The sequence below is a fragment of the Tympanuchus pallidicinctus genome, unplaced genomic scaffold (genome assembly GCF_026119805.1).
Source record: "Tympanuchus pallidicinctus isolate F22 unplaced genomic scaffold, pur_lepc_1.0 scaffold3, whole genome shotgun sequence".
Lineage (NCBI taxonomy): Eukaryota > Metazoa > Chordata > Aves > Galliformes > Phasianidae > Tympanuchus > Tympanuchus pallidicinctus.
The window spans coordinates 1,481,802-1,504,645 of NW_026294747.1; the positions used below are offsets into that span (position 1 = coordinate 1,481,802).

Consider the following 22,844-nt stretch of genomic DNA (forward strand, 5'->3'; position numbering starts at 1 on the left):
TGTCAGCATGGAACCTCCTGTGTTCCCACTGCCCCTTGTTCTACTATTGCTCACTGCTGAAATAGAGTCTGCCCTCACTGACTTGACTCCCACATTTCAGATGTTCATAAGCAGTGATGAGATCCCTCTCGGCCTTTTCTTCTCCAGGCTGAACAGTCCAAGGTCTCTCAGCCTTTCCTTGTATGGGAGATGCTCGAGGCCCTTAATCATCTTTGTCACCCTCTGCTGGACTCATTCTAGAAGATCCCTGTCTTTCTAGAAATGGGGATGCCAAAACTGGACACTGTTCCTGATGTGACCGCACGAGAGCACAGTTCAGGGGGAGGAGAACCTCCACTGACCTGCTGGCTGTGCTTTTTTCAGTTTATCTTATTCTTTACAGAGTAAGGAAATTGCCAACAAGGTCAGTTATATCAGTAATTCACATCTCTGCAAGTATTGCAATCCTCTCTTTATAAAGATTAAAACACGATCTTAATTAAAACAACCACATGAACCACTTCTTTCCTTTTTAATCTTTTCAGAGCCACCAACACAGTGACAATCATCACCTTAGTTTTATCTAAAACAGCTAACATAAGAAACTGTTCATCTAAGGGCTATGAGTGGGAAACACACTTATTGTCAAGCAGCAGTTCCAGCACATCATCCTGCACGGCTCCATTTGAATCACACACAGGATTTCCAGCCCTGTCCAAACGGTCAATGGCCACCTTCTAAGAGCATTTTCACAGTGGGTGCAGGAGGTTAAAATGTCCTGGATATAAAGCCAGAGCTCTCCCAACACTACCGCAGACTTGAGCTCAGTGGGTTGGGTTAGTGTGGAAGAAGATGGTAGGTGTTGACAGCTTGAGGTAGCACAGAGAATCATGTCTTCAACTACAGAATCTATTTCCTTTCCTTGAATATACAAATATAGAGCCAAGTTAGGAATTTAATGAGTATATTCAGTTTCATGTACGTCCTTAAATTATATTTGATTTATCACTTGAATGACTTTAACAGAATATTCTGCCATAGTTGTGTCATAATGATAACTACACTGACACAAAGAGATTCAGCATATTTAATTTTCTCCTTAGCTTTTTTACTACATAAATCTCAGGTTCATAAAACTTCATGGAATATCAGATGTATTTCAGTTACTCATCCAGGATAACTGTGAAATTCCTAGAATAAAAACTGAAGTTGAGGGAATTTCTTCTTTGAAATACGTGTTTTATGTTAATAGAATTTTTTTGTCTTATACATCTTCACTACTGCAACAAAAAACAACTCTTAGTGACATTGGGGCTATATGTGAGAACTTTGCTCATAAAGTGCAACAGAAGGAAATGTATATGTATGCATGTATACACATATATCTATGCATACAGCCAATTGAGTAGATAAGCAGTTTTGACTCTCGAGCTATAGAAATAAAAGTTCTTGGCCACCTTCTCTTTGGGGATTTCATATACCCTAGATTCTGATATATGGAAATCTAGGCTATAGAACTGGAATCTAGCACTTAGCATTCATTATACATACAAAGAAAAAAGAAGAAGGGAAAAGATTCCCCTGATTCTCTGAATCTGAATCTCTATTTAGATGCGACATCAGATGCAATCTTGATATTGTATCTAAGTTTTGGAAACTAACACTGAGTTTTCTCTGCTGCTACTGTTACCAAATGCATACGGGGAATAGTTCAGAAAGTAATCACTAAACTTTCTAATTGAGGGAATTTGAAATGCCTAAAATTAGCGAAGAGTTCTTAATCAGGAGATTTTGATAGCATTTCAGACAAGGAAGACAACAGTTCTTCTTTTCTTTCATCAATATGCAGAAACTTCATGAGCCCAGAAAAGGAGTTGTATGGAGACGAGGAGATTGTATGGGGTCTGCAAAACGACCTTTCCATGTCAGCCTCACCAAGCACTTGCAGATACAGAAAGTAGTCAGCTAAGGCAGAAGAAAAGTAGGCAGGTAGGAGTTGGATTATGGCCCACACTTTGATACTGTACAGTTCTGTACTGTTTACAGTAGGAATCAGTAGTCACAAGAAAGTCCATACTGTGAATGTCCTGATGATAGCCTGAGGACATTTTTCCAACCATACTTGGAAAAAAAAGTGTCACTTCCTTCAAACCCCAGAAAGGAGAACATAGGGATCTCCAACCTGTCTGTCTCATTCCAGGCTAGCAAGAATCACCCCAGGATTAAACAGCTGCACTTTCAGCCAAACCAAGATGAAAACTTAATTTGTGCATAGCATTAAAGCTGATGATGCCCTAGGAAAATCCAACATCCCATGTCACAGTACAGTGAAACTCAGAGATTCAAATGAACTTTTTAAATTATTTGAATTACAAAGAACTGCTGTGCCAATTTTAAATGGCTTTAAATTGCTTAATAGGCAATTGTTTTTACAATCAAAATAGTCCTTGGGTTGAAGATGCATAGGACAACACTCAGGATGCTTGTATTACACCTTATATGAAAGCAGAACTCAGACTCACTCAAAAAGAAGTCCTAAATTCTTTGTCTTGTACTAAAGTCTGGAAATGTAAGCACAAAATCTTTCCATTTAATACATATATTCTATATAATCAATGAAACCATCTCCAAAAAACATTCAAAATCTGACTTAAACGACAAAAAACTAGTTCATTACTATTCTTATCTTGGCTTATTTAATCTATTATAGCTCACAGCACAAAGATTTATAATCTTAATCTTGATTTAAGCAGTTAATACATGAGTTTACAAGCTGTCCTACTAAATCGGTGAGATATGACAGTATCTATTTCGAGCAAGATTAGATAAATTAGTTACAGCTCATAATCAGAAAAAAAACATGGGTTTTAAATTATCGAAAGTGGCAGAAGCAGGTTAGATAAAAATCACATTTGTGATGGATTTTCCTCATTATTATCTTCTCAACGTGGGAAAAAAAGATTTTACAGCCTATACACCAAAAAAGTCCCACGAAGCACTGTGTAGTTCTGAGCCTTTTAGAACACCATAGCATTTTAAACAGCTGTTCTTACTCCAAACAACAGAGTCATAGATATAAATTCACAGAAATTCACACAGGTTTATCAGTAACACTTACATGCAACTGCAATTAGCCAAGATAATACCTGGGAGAGGTGCTAGGTTTGGTACAGGAGCCAAGACTGAAACTCATAGTATGAACTCTTCATAATTATGTAATGTTCAGAATAAGTTGCAGATTTAAGTCACTGCTTGTCTGCATACTTCCTTTAGTTTTGGAATGGTGGCAATGTAACATCTGAAGCCATGAATAATGCTGAAGTTATGCTTTGCAGATGTTAGAGTTATAGCAACAAGTTCTATCGCACTTTTGTGTCACATTTCAAAGTTTCTCAGTAATACAGAGGAGGTAATGCAGGCAACGTGGAATTTCCAACTATTATTTAACCTGGCACTGGAGTAAAAGATGTTGAAAAAATGACGATTATTTCAGTTAGGAAGCTGTACTTATTTATACCTGTGCCATTTTTAACTCCTTGAGCTACCAGCTATTTCTTCTGCCTGAAGCACTGTCTGTAACACATCAGCCAGTCATAAATCTACATACGTTGTTACCTGAAAATTAATCCTGTCTTTACTTCTGCTTCTAACGGCACAAAGTAGCGGCTCTTGAACCAGACACGAAGTAGCATATGTAAAGTCAAAAGGTCTTTGCAGAAAACAATATTATGCTGGCAAATTTCAACACAAAGTGGATGTGATATCAACTTATAAACTTTTATAACTGCGTTCTACAAAACTGATGTATTTTAAACAATGATGGCAGCAATGACTACAATTGTTATGACAAGATATGTGCAAAAAATATTTGTCGTTGCAGAATTACATGCAGAAGTACATGATTGTAGCATCATGTACTGTTGAGGATTTAGAAGAATATTTTCTTTTAGCAGCACTAGGTGGAGACAGTGATTCACACAACACTTCACAACAGAAATGTTTTCTATCTGCTGTGCCATGGTTACCAGCAGCTAGCATCATTTCACTTTTCTGTTTATTACAGATTGCAGGCTTGCAATGTGTTTTAGCAGCTGCACCAAAGAAAGTAAAACAAAATTACTCTTGGCTTTGAGCAGGCAGCAGGACTCCCTGAATCTCACACTCATGTATGCAAATGTAAATTACACAACTTCAGGCAAGCTATGCACTGCTAGAGTTTTATTTGCAGAATATGTGTGAAATTTATTTACCAATGGTAACTTTGACAGCATCTTTACCAAGCCATAAGAAACATCCTCACCTAATTTCTTAAATTTAGTTTTTAAAACCAGAATATACACACTCATACTCGATTAAAAACCTCAGCCTTTTGGACAGCAAAAATATTTTTGAAACTCAGAAAAAGAGAAAAATGTCTGTAGACTTTACTTTGCTTTCCCCATAGAAACTCAATATATTGAGCCTACCATAGGTTATTTATGGTCTCACAATTAGCATCTGGAGAAAAAGTTTCACACATCAGTCATGAGCAATGATTGGTATCACTGCTCAGCCCCTTTCTTTAACTTCATATGGACGAGTTCTGAACTAGTCAGGAGGCACTAGAAGAGAAAAGACAACAAAGGTAATTGCATAAAACTAAACAACTGCCAAGAGACCATTCTGCAGATCTGCATTCTAAAATTTAAAAAGTGGTTTGTGATTCAAGAAGCTTAATGGCATCAAGACAACATGCTACTGGCAGAAAGTGACTATGAAATACTCTGCAAATCTGACATATTTGAATTTCAAAATTACAAAATTGGCCCGAGCTAAAATTTTATTTAGGCTGCTAAGACAAATGCAGTTGCAGTTCTTATTCTATCTCCCTGTTGTCTGAAATATGGGATTTCTTGGCAATGAAGTTATTCCAAGTTAAAATGTTTTTAACATGCTGAACTGCAGTGTGGGCTAATTTCTTAATAGCAATCAAATTCCAAATCTTGAATTTGGCTGAGCTTAGCTGTAGCTGACTGCAGTCTATACAGACACACTAGGAGATTGCATTGAAAAGGATCCTCTTAAAAACATCCATTTTAGTCAGCAGAGTCTTTGGAAGGGTATGGCAAACTTCCCTAGCAGACTGGTGGAGTTTGGCCTGGTCAGTGAGTGACTGGAATTCACACAGCCTGGGTTTTCTTCTTTAACTTTGTTTACACTGTTGCCTTTCAAACAGAATAGGAAGAGAAGATATGTAGATTTTATATTTAGCATAACTTATTTATTTAATAGTTTCTAGGCCTTGCAGTGGTCCCCTGATCTTCCTCTTCTCCAGGTTGCATTGCAAGAGAGATGCTTCAGTTCATTCGTGATCTTAGCAGCACTTTGCTGGAGTATGCCCATGTCCCTCTTGTACTGGGGGAAATCAGCAAGAAATACAAACTGGCCTCAACTGCCTGACACTGTAGTGTCAGCTGAGCATCAAGGAGATAGTTTCAAGAAGTGAATGCACTAAAATTCACTAATTCATATAACAGACAAGCCATCCATTCTGGAAAAAAAGAAAAGAGAAAAAAAGAAAGGCCATTTCAAAGGTAAGGGTGCTTTTTAAGCAAGGCAGATAACCATTTCTAGAGAGGATGGTGTGCAGTCTGTAGATGTCCCACAGCCTTTTGCTTGGTACGAGGGTAAAAAGGACAGTTGAGCAGGCTGCTTGAGGGTCAGAAAGTCAGCAGCTGAGCTGAGTTAATATACCTTGTCCTCCCTGGTAAACATTCACCAGTATTATCTATAACAATTTACCCCTGGAAGAATAACTTCTATCATTCATATGTGCTCCTATCTGATTCAATCTAAGTATCTATGGCTTAATCAGGATTACCAGTTTCTCTAGCTGATATAGAATCAAATTTCTTAACAGTTTTAATGATATCATAGTCTTTGAAACTTTACCAACACTGACATTTACTCTGAAAAAAATAGCATAAATTTAGCTGATCATATAAAATGGACAGAAAAGGACTTTTGTAGGTCACATTCAGGGCACGGAGGATTTCTGTTTGTAGCTTGTGACAGATACTGAAAAATCTCCACGCTGTCATTCCAGAGTATTTTACCCCCAGCTTATAAATATTTTAGTCTTCATTGCTCGGCAAATGAATGAAAAGTCTAGCCTATTCTCTTCCTTCTATTTTTGCAACAACTCACTGTTCTATTCCATAATTCATTAAATTGGACTACTTATTACCACTCAACTTGAATCAAGTTCCGGTTTTCTAGGGAGTGTTTCAGAGACAGAGCCGTTCAGTAGAACAGGTAACTATTAAGCTACCCACCTGCTGGCTATTTCTTATTCATTCATATTAATGACAAGTCAAAAAAATATGTAGGAATTGTTGGTGCTCTGGAAAATCCAACCATTTTTGGTTTTGTATAAGGCTTCAGAAGACTGCGTTCTGAGAAATTTAAGCTAAAGTCAAGTCATATTTCAAACTTGCATGTTACATCTACTACTTATAAAGCCTAAAAATTAATGGAAAACATCTCCACTGTAAGCCACTGAATTAATGATTTATCTATAAGCACTGGTATTAATACTGCTCATAAATAACTCTCCAAATACACTTGAATATGTAAAGCATTTTGGACTGTATATGTGAGGATTGAGAGGAGAAAAAAATATCCTTTCCCCTTTGCCTATGAAAAGAATTTATAGGTGAAGTCCTTGCTTTTAGAGATTTTCCTTTTTCTCCTTGCCACAGCTCTGAGATAACCTCCATTACAGAAGTCCAACATAGCTGACAGACATTGTACACACCTGCAGAGCTACACAGCATCCACAATACTGCTTCGAACTGTACCTTTCTTTATCTCTCAGCGATGAAACATTTAGCATTCATGGTTTACTTTGGAAAGCAGAAAAGCCTTGTGCATGGCAGAATTCCATCTTTGTTCTATTTTCCATTTTTAAAGCTGGGGAGAGGAAGGACTCTACCATTAAGGAGTAATTATGTGCACATTTCTATAAGGATGAGAGCAGAGAACTGGCAAAGCCTGGAAAACAAGGCCAGCATCTCAAGTAGCTATGTGGGCTGCAGGTACTCTTGAGTAAGTTGTGTGGTGCATTGCTTACATGCTACCCGCATTCTTCTCATACAGTCACGTTTCTGCTCCTGGTCACAGTTTCCTCCACACACACTCAATCTATCATGCTGTGTATAAACAAAACTGCTTTTCTGGCAAATTATTTCCAGATTACACACATAGCCACTTGTTGATAACAACTGACATTTAAAAGTTGAATGTAGCAGGAACCTAATAAGGGACAAAATCACAATGAGGCTATGTGAAGGCATGAGATAAAACAAAGAGCAGTCATTACAAAGAGGAGCACAAGGTAAGTGTCCATACTTCTAATAGGCCAATGGAGACCAAAGCAGTTCAAGTGCTCAGCTGAAATATGAAAAATAAACACAGCAAAGGTACCAACGTGACAGCTATGCACTTGAACTCTGCGAAGGGCACTAACCTCAAAACATATCCAACCCTACAGAATTGGGTTAAACCGCCATCCATGCAATCCCTACAAAACCCCCAAACAGCCGAGCGCCAGCATTTTCACCTATGCTATCAGGTTATATCCAGACCTTCATCAGTCACATATTCCGTTCCAGCACATTATTACATTATTTATTTTCTGAAATGTAAGGTCAGCTCTCATTTTGCATGAGTGTAATTGTATTTAAATAATGAATACCCTTAATGAAATTCTTGTTGAACTGAAACCACTGGAATAACTTCCATTGATCTCGCTGCAGCCAAAATTTGAACCATGGGTTTCAACAGCAAAAGACAAAAATCAAAATATATTATTCCAAGTAGAATTACTACTCTCCATTTAGTGGAGTTGCAAAAAGACTCATGTAGTTTTGTGAAATGAAAGGAGTTTTAGTGTTTATTAGATATGTATCAACCTACTGGCAGAACAAATGTGGAAGGTAAGATATGTGCATTAGAGTGATAATTCACATACGTCACTACTGCCAGGTCCCTCTAAAAAAAAAACAAAAAAAAAGAAAGAAAAAGGACAAAATAAGTCTACCTATGATGTTTATGTTTTTACAGTGAAAACTACTTAATATTCAAAGCTGTACAATGTGGGCAGAATAAACAGCTTTTTAAATTTCTCCTTTCTGTTCAGACTCACGCTGCATCGGCTGAAACACTGCATTTCAGCCCCTGAAGATCTGATGCACTGATCTGAGGCACTGTGGCTGACCTATTACAGATGATTATAAATTAGAGAAGTCCTCGTGTTGCTATAATTTTCTAGAGATTGCTTCTTAAAGCCATAAGGTGAAAAATAAATAAATAATTGTAAACTACCATTTCCTATGTCTATGCTGGATTTAGCTCAGCTAGAAATACTATTCTGGAGCCATAAGCAGAGTGCTCAATTTATTTAGTGCCCCGTATGGAATTTACACAAGAAACAAGTTAAGTGCTCTAATACAAAATTAGAGAAGCTGTTGGATTCTGTGCTGCTTACTCCTGGAAGCTCTTGTTATTTTTGTACAACGCCTGTGCTTCAATTATACCTAGATTAAATGGGGAAAATTATTTCCTTTCTTCAAAAAGATGGCAAATTCCTACTAGGCTGCGGGATATGAATATACTGTAGCAATGTCATGCAATGTAATTAAAAACCAAGAAATGCATTGCAGATAAAAGTAAACAGTTTGTGCTTTTCAATTATCACTGCTTTGTTTTTGCTGTGTGAATTATTTGCAGGATTAGACTGCTTGGAAGTTGATAGTAGTGGTCTTTTCTTTCATTTTGTGCCGTTCTGGAGACTAGAGGAGCCTCGGGAATTAATTGCAGCCTTCTAATAACCACAACGATGTAATGACGTATTTAAGATCACTGTTTTTTGTTTGATTCCAAATAAATTGCAGATTTTTTTTTTCCGCTGTGATACTAAAACAATTACCTTTTTGAAAAAGGATAATTAATCTACAATTTTTTCACATTAGATCATGTATCTCTAAAGAGTGCCCACAGATTTGATGGTCTTCAGCTGCTGTGTATTTATTTTTCATTTTTTCTAGTGATGTACCGCCCCATCAGCGCTGACATTTAAATGAGTGAGTATTCAACACAAATGTGATCATTTGTATAGCATCCAATGTGGCACCATACTGAGATGATTGCTTCTGGGAGCCATCCATGGGTTCTCGAATAGGGGGGAAATGCCAGGCAAAATTTTATCAATTTACATTTTTCTGTGATTAATTTTTATGCAAATAAGGGCCCGACCGTGCTCCCATCTCACCTGAATCATGCGGATCATCAAAGACAAATTGAGCATCACTTATTTAAAAAATAGGCTTTAAACTACTCTACAGCTGTGTTGGAAAATGCTAAGAGCAGGGCATGAACTTTTCTAATATAACGGGAATATAGATAAGAAAATGCTTCTTTTTGCATTTTTGTCCACACTGTGATAAACATGAATCTTAACAAAATCCTAAAAATTGTCTTTGTTTTGTATTCTTTATGCCCTTGTAAACATTTGGCCACAGGAAAACGGCATAAGGGCATTTTTCCAATTTCAGAATACAAACAAATGTAATTGGGAATAAAAAAATGCATTGTTTAGCAATAAAAAATATTGCATTGGTTAGTGTACTTAAAGCAAATAGTCCATTTACATTTTTAGATAGAATTCAAGAAAACAGTGGCATGCCACAGTGGAAAAGGCCTTATATAAACAATCTCATAATGTTAGAGGAAAAGGCACCGACTCACACGGAAACGTGTAACATCTGTTTACAAATGAGCAAATTCTGCTTTATCTTAAGTATCTAAACATGTCTATATTTGCTACCACAAATTTGGAAATTTTAGTATCTGCTAAGCAACGAGCTCTTAAAGTAATTTAGATGAGTAGATTACAAGGATGGACATTTTATAATTATTAATTCTAATATCAAGGAGTGTAAGCGTGAAAAAATTATCACCAACTTTATAACAAAACACTATTCCTCTTCCTGATGGAAAGAAAAACTATTTACTTAAGGTGTTACAGAAGAAGTAGATGCCAGCATTATTAGCATCAACTGTATTTTTCTGTAGCTGAAAAATATGTACAACTCAGAAATATGAACAATTGATCCTCTAATTTTCACTTGCAATTCGTAAACAGGTGGTAAAACGTGCTGTCATGAAAAATGTGCTCATATAAAGAAGTTGAACGACGAAAAGGCAGTTCCTCTACAGAACTGTGTTCTGAAAATTCAGACATTAAGAGACTCGTTTTACAAGCCCTTGCACAAATCAGTATCCCTAGAGGTAACCTCAGGGGGGTAAGTGTGATGTGCACTGGAGAAAAGATGGCCATCATCAGTTTGAATTGGAAAAAAGAGGCCCATGAATCACATGAGGCAAAGGACGCCTCCTCACATATTACACACGACAGCTTTTTTTCTTTTTTAATGGGTAGAACTGACACTTTTAATGAGTTTCCTTTCATTTAACTGTACAGCTAAATGAACATTATTTCGTATGCAACACCAAATACGTTTGCACACATGGAAATACGAGCAAGTTTATGTTCAGACCCTCCCTTAAATATTTCAGTTCCATATTCCTCACTACACGGCTGGCAAAATGGCCAAAACCACCACTGCAGCAAAGCCAGGGAGAGTTCTGGTGCAGTTCTCAAAAACTTCCCTTTTTTGCTTGGAGGCAAATGCAGTCTGCAGACCAGAGCACCAGAACTGATGCTGTTAAAGAGATGGGGAGAGTAACACGTGACCATCATTTTTAATGTTTGTATTAGTTCCTCTGTCTCCAGGAGCTGCAGTAAGTTTCAAACACATCTAGTAGACTGACCATATAAATGCTACTACTTGCTGTTCAGAAGAGGACTCTCGCAGCATTGATTATGAGGTTAGTAAGATAGTAAATTATTTAAAACAAAAACCTGTTTCTCCTTAAAAAAGGTATTTTGGAAGAAAAAAACTAAGATGTTGAAAAAGACCGAGTAATAAAGATGAAAATGGTGCTGCTGTTATTTTCAAACTCTGTTCACCATATTAAGATCAGTTCGACTATTTAGATTCCTGTAAAATGGAACAAAGCTTGACACATTTTCCATTCACTTTCAACAAGCTTAACATCTTCTACAGAATGCATCCTTATGACTGCATTCATATATAAATGCAACAGCAGATCTATCAAGTCCACCTCCTCTGTATGACAGGTTCCTGTGGATTACTCTGTGTCACTGATGCCCACATAATTTCATACAGACTGTAGTCATGGCATCCTACTGGAACAGTTCTGCTATTATAGTAAGTAATACATGAAAAAGTACTATGTAACAGCTTACAAAGAGGATTCTGAATCAACTGAAAATGTTAAAAGTGATATCCTGGTGTTTCAATACAAGAACTTATCACATTAATCTTACGGGATATAAGGGAGGCATAAATTATTGTACCACTCACCAGCTCGTGTTCTAAGATGCAAAATATCAGTTGTTTAATAGCACAGGATCACACTGCACACATTTTAAGGCAAAGAGTAGAAACATTAGGAAACACAATGTATGCATGTCTCCTTTCAAAGATCACTTGTTGGTACTTCACTTGCCAAGGAATGCAAAACAGTGCAATAGCAAATAAAAATAGGAATTTATGTAAAAGGAGTGCCTATATTCCCACTTACAAAAATCGAGCATGAAAATTCCCTTTCCAAAAAACAAGAAGAAATAAAAATATTGTCAGCATATTCCAGGCTAGAAATAATCCTTATTAACTGAAACTAAAAGAGTTTTGTTTATATACATACATACACACATATAAGCCTCTTTATACATGTGCATTTCTGGATTTCCTACACACATACATATGGATTAGGTGGTCCCTTTTTTTTTTGGCAAGCTAGGAGCTGGATGAGGTACTGTGACCAGTCATGTTAAGGGCATACTTTTGGCATTGATGGGGCTGTCAGCAAGAGGATTTCAGCTGGTTCAGCTGCAGTTTCAAGTCAAAGCCAACAGCCCCGGGAGCACAGAGCCAGTCTGTCCCTCCCAGTGGTACAGTGGCACCCTTGGCTGCTGATGGGACAGCTGTGCTCCATGCACCAAGCCTTGAGAAACACAAGACTGCTCTGACAATGCAAAAAGGAAAAGGTAATTTTAGAAAAGACAAAGAAAATTATCAGAGCAGTAATGTTTCACGTGAAGCGCCTTTCCTTCCAAAAGCCACGTGGCAAGTTGTTCCATTTTTGCTGCTGAGGCACCAACCTTTGGCATTAGGCCCACATATTAAAAGCACAATGCTCAGAGGGAAATGCTGCATGGAAGACAACACCAGACTTTCCTTTCTGGGTATGAGCGTAGTGACCCAGAAACAGAGGATCAAACTTGAATGTCCTTAAAATATCTTTTTCTGTGGTGGATGCAAAAACGAAGGTCTTATGCTTGGAAAAAAAGTTGGATATTATGGAAAGAAAAGGTTCTGGAACTATTGAAAATGTATTTATTGGAGAAAAACACAAATTGGCAACAAGGTTATGAATCTGCACTAATAATACATTTGCATCTATTTACTGAGATAAGTGTTTGGCTAAAATACTACTCTTCTCCTTTCACACATTTTTCTGAACTCCTGATGTTGCTGTTATGTGGAATCTCAACAAGTTACTCATATTTGACAAAGTTTGCATACATAGACATTAGCAGAAGGTCAGACAAGACAGTGGGGAGAAAATAATGTGGGATGGCTGTTGTTGCAAGAACAGACTTAGCAGAGAACTTTTGTACCATGCAGGTGGCTTTTTCATTTCACGTTCGCTTTGCAAAATTATGAAAAAAATACCATTATGGTTCTACTCATAATATTTTAGATGAAACGAAACGTTAAAACATTCTGTATGACCATAAATTAAATGTTTAGCTGTGTTTTCTCACACTGCCTTTTTTGTTTGATTGTTTGTTTTTCATTTGCCTCCTTGACTTTTGAAAAGCAGAATAAGCTAGGTTGCTATCTAAATATAAAAACTATATCCTGAGTTTAACCCTAATTAGCACACTTTTGACCCATCTCCTTATCATCCCTCTCCAGAACAAAACCCTCCCACATTACAGTGCCCTGACAGGACCAACAAGCATTCCACAACTAGGCCAGAGTTTCCCTCCATGCAGAATCACTGACTACCAGATACATGCTTGTGCCCAAAGAGTCACAGTCATTAGGAACCTAAGAATCTTCTGTTCACCTAACAGCTGTCACAGGGGACTCCAAGCATTTACTAGTCAACAAAAGCTCACAACACTCACTCTTTTAATACAGGAAACCTCAGTAATCAATGATCCACGAGCAAAATCCAATCCATGCAGACAGTGACTCAGTAGACTCCTCCAGTACGTATCTGCTTTGTCACATACCATCTAAGAATCCATATTTTACGGGTTAACGAACCCATAAAGGTTCTTATGGGGTTAAAGAAGAACTACTGGCATTACTTCACCTATTCTCCTGTGTTAGTTTGTATTCCATTGAAAACAGAAAGGCGCTCAAGGATTGCCTTCGAAGGTTTAGTAAACGTCCAAGTCAGCTTTTGAAAGTCTCCAAGTAGGGAGGCACTACAACAGCTCTGGGCAACATAGGTCTGTGTGTGGAAGAAGCATCTGTGTTTCAGCCTGTGCCCATTTCCCCTTTTTCTCACACTGGGTACAGCAGAAAAGAGCCTGGCTCTGCCCTGCCTGCACCCTCCCTTCAGGAATCTATAGACATTGGTAAGATCCCTCCTGATCCCTCCTTTCTCCGTGCAGAACAGTCACAGCACTGTCTGCCTTTCCTCATAAAAGAGATACTTCAATCCCTAAAACACCTTAGAAATAGAAGCGATGAAGAGTGTACTCTTTGAGTCCATATTATTATTAAAATTATATATAAATTACTTGGAAAAATATTTGTAAAATAAAGACAATCCGATACATTAGAAAAACATTTTTTTTCTAATATTAATGCAGACTCATCTATGCAGACAGCTGCAGACACTGCTAGGCTCTGAGGTAAGAAATGCAGATTCTGTTTCCTGCTAGCTTATCACAAATCATTTTATATTTCTATGCTTTGGTTTTTCCACCTGCAAAAAGAAAGTACTACTTTAATTTGTAAAGTCCTTTGCAATTGTTAGGTGAAAAGTTCTTTTGAAAGCTAAGTATTACCATCAAAATCTATCAGCAAGATAAAATTAAAATTCATAATACAACAAAAATATTAGTTAATGGAAATTAAATCACACTAGCATTCAGGATGAACACCTGAACCCATCCTCACTGAGCTTCTCAGCATCAAGACTTAAAAAATTTGTTTTAAGAGCAAGATTCATCAAAGCAAATGTACTTATTACAGTCTCAGGACTAAATCCATCTTTAAGGTCATACTCTAGCAACAAAAATCTCCTTGTGTCTGTCACTCCTTGTCACTACTTTTTGTGGAATGTACCCTGGTTATTATGGAAGGTGCCTGGTTATTATAAAATTATTCATATAGAAACAAATACATTCCCTTACTGCATTTCAGTGACCATGCACTGTTTCTGCAACCTTTCTAAACATATGCCAATCAATTCTGGCATCAGAGCTCCATTTCCCCTGGAAATTTGTATTCCCTTGAGAAATTACCAAGAGAAAATAACCTGATATCACCAGCTAATTATCAGACAGAACATCACTGTAATTTGCCCAAAACAAAGCCCATATCAAGTAGCACAGCTTCTCTTTGCACCGATTCAAGAGATGTTTTAGATCACAGCTAATTTGATACATCTAACAAGTTACCAGAGCTTCATATATGAACAGCAAATTCAGCTTTATTTGCCTTAAGAGACTGCTACTTCATTCAAATAACATTAAAGTATCCAAACTAAAGTATCCAAAGTATTCCATGAACTACCGTGCTACCTATATTATGAATAACATTTACATTACTGATACAGACTTCCGTAACAAAGGATGAGATCTTCACCAATAAGCAGGGTAAAATATTTTTACTGAGAGAGATCATTAATTCAACTCAAATCTAAAGTGCCTAAAAATATTAAAATAGCCTGTATCATTCATTGGCATGAGGTTTATTGTAAATGAGGGAATTTAATTGCTTATTTAAAATAAGAATCTTTTTAAAAAAATGTTAATTTGTACCCATTGAATGAGGGTAAAAAAAGCAATGGTGCTTTCTTACACTCTCAAAATTTATCTCGGAGGCTGCTGGCCTTTCCCAGTATTTTGTGTCCCAAAAGCCTGAGATCCTCACCCACCTCACTGTTGATAATCAGTGCTCTGAAGCTTTGTATTACTGTATTGCTCTGCCTGCTACTACACGGTCTACAAATAAAAAGAGGCTCCACTGGCTAAAACTGTACAGGGTAGCTAGTAACTTGCCCATATAACACTTAAGATCAGCAGCCAGCAGAGCAGACTTCATTTTCTAAGTAATCCTTCATTCTCTTCAGAGATTTTTGCAGACGTGACAAAGCAGTTCAGTGTTGAAGACCATAACTAGCACAAAGAATTTTCTAAAGTTGTACATATGTGAGGGATGATGAAGAGCAACAATTTGAAATAAGTAATAAGCAAACAAACAAAAATATACTAATAATTCAGTAATTCTCAGTGTCCCACTCATTAGGAACCACTTTTTTCACCTATTACAAATATCCAATCCCTTTAGCAGTATATGAAAGGCAAGAAATCACAACCAATTATTTGAAATCTTTTTTGTCTCATCATAAAGACACATTTGTCAACCAATCTGGTTTTAGTGCTACAACTGAGAACATAGCAAGAATTCAATCCTGATGAAAATACTCCCATTAAATTGAGATAGATCTCGGCTCAGAGGTGCTTTTGGAAACTCTTAGCAAATGTCACCTGCTATCTTAAAAAGACATACAGATCCTTCTTTTTATTATTCAGACATAATTAAAATTATTTAAACTGATGTTTATGTAGTGCCGTCTAGAGAGCTGTCACACTTGTCCTTGGTGTGGTACACAAAATTCTAGCTTAAGTTCAAAATAAAGCACTACATATGTGTGTGTGTGTGTGTGCATATACGCATTGCCAAGCTACTCCTCATCCATTTATTAAAATTTAAATTACTAGGTATTCTTATTATAACAACACAACTTTTTCTCTATGTTTTGATAAAAATAAAAAGAAGATGCTGTAAGAAAAGCAAGACTACGGCAGTAGAGTAAATCCTTCAAAAAACCAAACAGAATATGCTTTCTGTTGTCACACCTAGAATAAGCCTTCCTCTTGAAGTTTGCTTCAAGAAGGCCTCCCTGAGTAGCATTCAGTGAAGAAAGCACACAATGCTTGCTTCAAATCTCCAAACTCTCACACTGCTAGAAAGTCTTGCTCTTACATGAAGCAACAGAATCACTCGAGCAGGAATCAAAGAAGCGTAATTACCTGTTCTGTCCCACAAACTTGGGCTCCATCTCATGTAAGGATAGAAATATTTGTTATCCCAGTTCAGATTTAGGGGTAACTTTCCTAAAATCTACGCTCTTGGTGTAATTGGAAAGAAAGGATGTCAGCACTTCACTCTTGGTAGGTAAAAAGTCACTTCATCTTGAAAAAGAGGAATGACAAACACTAGCAAACTCTTTTGCCGTTTAAAAACTCCTGTCTGTGCACATTACTCTTTCACAGCAAAAAAAAAAAAACCAACAAAAAAAACCTCTCTGTTTTGCTCTGTACACAAGACTTCAACTAATTACAAGAAGAGACAGATGCTGAGTAGCCTTAAGGCTTTCCCTGCCACCACAGTGAGCCAGTGCGCTAGTCAACAAGCAGGTAGTGAGTGAACTCAAATGTTATCTGACAAGGCAGCAGATCCCATCACCTAGGGTTAGAATACAGACAAGCAACTCTGTGTTTGAAAGTAAAGACAGAAAAATTTCAAGCAGATTGTTTCTGACAGAAATCATATCGCAGCCGCACTTTCTGACAAAGTCTACGCGAATGAAACTATACACTTTCTGTTTCCTATCTTCTCCTTTAAGAAACAGCCAGTATTTCAAAGGTACATTGGAGGTGACAGCTCAATGCACAATGGTTAGCAAGTTCTTATAAGCTTGTTTTCTCTTTAGAGGTATAAAGAGACCTTTAATGCTTATCTGTGGGGTAGTGAAAGATTGTCCCACACATTCCAATCATTCTTCATTTCATGAGCACTTCGAAGATGCAAAGTGTCAGTTTCACTATACAGCATTGTGACATGAGGAAGCTTTTGAAAAGTTGCATCACTCTAAAAAAGGCCATTCCACAATAATATTAGACACTGCTGCAGTTACCAATATCGTTTCCAGTGTAAAAGAAACTTTTTTCACACATTCACCAGCTGTATCTAAACAAAGAATTTGGGCATTAGCTTTAAAACCTGTATTTTAGGGCTTATTTTTTTGCCCTTCCTCTGCAGTATCCAGGAGCTTCAAGTTAAAGGAAATTACATACATTTGAGTGTTGCAAATTTCTACCAAGTAACAGAGTTGAACAGCTTGATTTCCACCCAGAAAGGATTGAATTGATCTAGATTGATTTGGCTGTTTCACTCAGAGTAAATGTCAAAACAAGACAGGAGGTATACAGTGTTCAATGGAGCACATCAGATTTTATGTACATAGGTTCTAGCAGTGCTGTGGATTTTGACCGGCAAACTGGGCATTTGCTCCCAATGGCCCGTGAAAACCCGTAGGGAAGTTTCAGGGCTTCACTGACTAGAATTACAAACACCACTTTCTTTTGCAGAAGGCTAGCATTTTCCAACCTGAAAAATTAAATGGAGAACATGAAGCACGCTTGCTTACCCTGCAGTATAATTAAGACGCTGAAGACGAATGAGGCATTCATTTCTAAATCTTCCTTTTAGCAGTCAGGATGGGCTAAACACACTGATAATTACTGCAGATCAAAGAGGAAGGATTGTAAACAGGATAAGCACATAAAAAAGTATCAAATATTAGAGAGCGCGTTCAGCCCATGTCAAAGCTGTTTCGGACTCCATACTCTCTTTGTTTCAATTCCTCCTTTGAATGCTTTCTAGGAATGACACTCATGACTTTGCATAATATTGTCAATTTGCAGCACTGCTCTCTGCCTTTTCCACTATCAAAAGAACGACACCAACACATTTCACTTGAATCTGTGCTAGAAAACCAGCAGTAGAGTATGGCAAATATATTTGAGCATTTCCTTGCTGGAATCTGTCAATTTTTAGCATTCCATACTGTGTAGCACTAACTGATTTCTGTGTAAGTATTGGCTTTAGTTTTAATTAAATTTATGCGGCTTAGGATGTGGTACCTTCCACACTGGAACAACACTATAACTTAGATAATTTTTAAAATTATTTAAATCATTTTTACAATAGTCTGATAGACATTTCGAGGGATTAGAGCTATTAGACCTACATTACCAGTGGAAGCTCCAATTATCAAGCTCTATGAGAAATCTATTTTATTAATCTTCCTATCATGCAGAGAAATTAATTTTTGCTTGAATGTTTTACTGTTCTAAGCTAAAATATTTTACAGAAAATCAAATTCTACATCAGCAGTAATTTGTCCTAGACAGTGTTAGCACACCTGTTTGCTACAGGTAACTTTACCACACAATGGCTGCTTTGGTCAACTTCTTCAAAGTCATTCTCTGCTCCCTGGTGTAGTAACAGTAGCATCAAATAGCTTATTATCAGTTCAAAAGCAGTTAAACTTTGGGATCAGTCACACACATCAAGTGTAGATTTGAGTGTTCAGCCTAAGGTTATGGAAGACCCACAAAACTATTTTTCTTTAGAAGTAATCAAGATCAGAAACCGCTTTGTAAAATTTGTAAAAGTCGTAGACTCTGCCCAGTTTTTTCCCCATTTCTTCTAGCAGACAAACTGTGCATCTTTATTAGCAAACAAAATTCATTTTCCCTAAATTTCCCTACAGAATGTAGGGAATGAGATGTTCTTAACAAAAGAAGAAGAACACCAAAACATTACAGCTTTAGAATTAGGAGAAAATGATCATGAAAAACGCACCTAAGAAAATTATCCAAAACCTCAATAATTCCATTCCAATTCTAGTACCTCAAACCTGGCATACAGTTTGATTCATCCAGGCAGACCCTGAACTTGAGAGCACTTAGGCTTTGGACCTTTCAAATTAAATGAATGGTTGGATGAGTTATTCAAATAATAATAATAAGCTCTTTCTATAATCAAATGAGCTGCCTGGTCTCTGTGAAATCATTATATCACGAGCGCCTGAACATCATGAGCTCTTCTTGATTAATGCGATCGGCCAGGAAGCCAATGTTCACAGAAGGATGAAAATTACAACAGAAGTGAAAATTATGAAGAAATTGCGAAAGAAAATTAATTCTATAGTCCAGTGACTACTCTGAGGTTACTCCAGACAAAGGAAGATGAGAAATCTGCTTCAAACATTAGCTCCTTCTCCACCTTTTCATACCGATCCTCGGAACAAAAATGAAAAGGTCAATTCTCCTTACACACAGGACAAGTTGTTTTAAGAAGCGTTTGGTAGCTGCACACAGACAAGTCAGATTTCTCGTGTTTGTATCAGGACCTCCGTGAGTTTGGGAACACTCCGCAGAAGCTGAACAGAAGAAACATGTTTGGTAGGAAATCCAGAGAGGTGTCCTTTATCGAACATAGCAGAAGCTTGAAGAGCTCACTAACAAGAGCTACACTCTAACAAAAGCAGGAAGAAGTGTTTCCACCCGGTTATTCCTCACTTTGACTTGAAACAGATGGAGTCAGTTCAGAGCTTCCACAAGGACTGGACCTTTGCCTGGTATCAGTCTGTCAGTGCACTTGGTCTGGCAAGTTTCCTAATGTTTGCTGAATACAGTCCCTATAAACTTCTAATGTTTTTAATGACAGAACAACTAATTACTAGAGGTTCTGCATTAAAGATTGTTATATCAAATCCATCTGAACTATAAAATGAAAATCAAAATATCCAAGATCGATCTCCAGGAGCTTTCTTTGCATGCAGAATTCTCTGTTCTCATGCGCAACAGACAGAAGTTCAGAAGCCTGAGAACAATTTTCAGTTAAAAGTATATTTTAAAAATCAAATTTAAATGCACAAATATACTATTAAGGATGCAAATTTGTCCTATTAGAAGTTCAAGGGGAAGCCACATAGAAATTGAGACCTATACTTTAACAAGCATCTTGTTGTTTCATTGCAAAACAGATAGAGAAGTGCTGTAAGAAGTAATTTAATGGCTCTATAATTGCTTTTGCCAATAAAGAAAAAGGGTAGAACTTGAAGGAGTTTCCTATTTACAGGATGAACGCACCATCCAGATACTTAACTGATTCTAAAATACTTCAGAAATTGTACCCTCTATCACCACTGTACATATCATGTCTGCACAAAATTAAGCCTACCAATTCTAAAGGCTTTTTTTCAGAGTTATTTTCTTTATCTTTGTGTATTTTGTTGACCCAAGAAGCCTAAAAAGCATAATAGAGAACTTTAAGAATCTGTTTGTCTTAAGTTCTGTAGATTATACAAAAGATACCCTATATTTTTTTTTCTTAATTAGAATACCCTATGTTTACTGCAAAATCTGTAAGAAGGCACTGGAAGAAATGGCAGATACCTTGTTAAATAAAGTATTATTACTTTATGAAAACAATTTAGTAAGCAACCAGAAAAAGCAACTTGCGAACATGCAGAAAAACATATGGTATAGATTCGGGGCCATCACCTAAACATTTCTGGGGGACTCCTTAGAATATGTCATAACTGCATATCATGTTGGCAGTGGGAGGGCATCGTGGTAGCTATCTCAGGACTCCAGAGTAGAGGACGCTGCATATCAGAGAGCGTTCTACTCAGAAGTTAACATGCCTCAGGCACTTTCAGAAGAAACACATCATGCTTTTAAAGTTAGAAATACTAAATTTAAGAATCTGAGTGGCTAAAAAAATGACTGGGGACTTCTTAGGAAACAGACGCTGCTGTCAGTGAATTCAAGATATGCAGTTGTCTAACTCTGGACTGCCTAAGGGCCCAGAAGTTGTGCTGTGACAAGTTATAAAGCCACAAAAGTGAGCAAGCGCAGGCGTTCACGACAGTCTAAAATAAAATTGAAAAATTTACTCCATAGGTTGCATTAAGATCTGATTTAGGGATGGCACGTGCCACCCTGCAAATGATTCATTCAGGGTGTTGTCTCAGCAGACGAAAATATACAAAAATCATCTCTCAAACTGGCGATGAAGCCTTGCTGCAGAGAATTCAGTGGTCAATTTCATATGCGGTCAGTCTACAGAGGAAACTTCTTCCCTTTTATTTGTTGTGGGGGAGAATGGCACAAGGACCAGAAGAGAGGCTTTCGGTTCCAGTAAAAATAATTCCACTAGGCAAACATAACACTAATTATCTATTGATTTTAGTGTATCTCATGAAAGAAAGCAATATTTTTCACCCTTCTCTCTGCTATCTCCCTGTGGTTGCTAGTTAGTCTACACAATTACAGGATTTTTCAAGCCTCAGATGTTTACAGGGGCAGGAACTTTGCTTTGGTACACATTTTGTAAAGTGCTACGCATACTTATGGTCTTTTAAAGAATAAACAATGCTAGTATGCTTCATTTAACATATCTAAAAATATTCTTCCCCCAGGAACAGCAGCCATAAAATTTGTAGCTGGCCACAAGGTCACTAAAGTATAATGCACGCACACCATGGGGATCATTTCTACCTCACTGTCCACTGCTTTGGTCTTTGGTTCTGCTAAAAACTCCATAACATCTCAAATTGGTTATTCTGCAATAACTAACAATCAGTACTGGGTACAATGCTTATGTATATCCAGACAAAACAGTGATCATTTTGACACACAAAAAAAAGCTGTTTAAATTTTTTGTGTTTGTTTTTCTCAAGCAACCTTTGTTTAAAAAAAGACCTCCTTTGTTCATAACAAATAAAACCAAACCAAGAGAATATTTAGAAAAATATTTTAACCCGCAGACCAATTAATTCAATAATATGTTTCCACATGAAATATGAAATAATATGTTTCCACATTCCACCTAGAATTTGGTGCATGTTATGTGCAAAGAACTGTCTGCATACCTTTGACACAGAACTTGTCAAAATCAGCACTGCTAAAATGCACTTCCAACGCTTTCCTTAACTTCTTTATCAGTGACATTATTTGTTGCAACTTCATGCTCTCCTCCAGGGAACTGTCCATTGGCAGAGGTTGGCTGTTCTTTTTCAGAATACAAGATTCTTTGAAGAAAGTTTGATCACCATTGACAGTTGCCCTGCTGCTCTCAGAAACACCAGCAGGAAGAGCTGGGAGGCAGACAACTAACAAACACAAAGTCAGTTCTGTAAATGATGGCCAGAAACCCTGCTCCTCTAGAAATACACAAGCAGCTCAGTATCAATATAGCTTTGTACAAGGAAGACAACATGTGCATTTTTAATCACAAGTTTTGCAACTCAGTTAATTGTTTTTAAGGTACACATCTCTCTACAGTTCTGTTTAAAACGCGTATTTCCTTGGAGAAATTCTCCTGCCATTTTGCTTCTAGTCTGCTATTTAAAATAATGCAGATCCCCTTGCTCAGAAGAATATTTGAAATAAATCCATAAACGAAACAAAGCTAATGAATAGTGTTGCACAAAGACTTTTGGATTACGCAGGAAGTCACGCACTCTCTTCAAGGCACAGTTAGGATTCAAGGTTACTCCTGGAGGAAGGAGAGCACTGAAAAGATGTGCTGTTTTTGTTTGTTAATTAAACGAGCTGACTGAGAAGT

At 37.2% G+C, this 22,844-nt stretch overlaps 1 long non-coding RNA gene across 1 annotated transcript in view; it reads right to left on the reverse strand.

Annotated features, from left to right (window-relative positions):
* Nucleotides 1–4,465: 4,465 nt before the first annotated feature.
* LOC128085326 (uncharacterized) overlaps nt 4,466–22,844 on the reverse strand; it is a 46,311-nt gene continuing 27,932 nt past the window's right edge. Inside the window, exon 5 of the long non-coding RNA XR_008208901.1 lies at nt 4,466–4,580. This is a non-coding gene — a long non-coding RNA (uncharacterized LOC128085326). The remainder of the gene's footprint in view (nt 4,581–22,844) is intronic.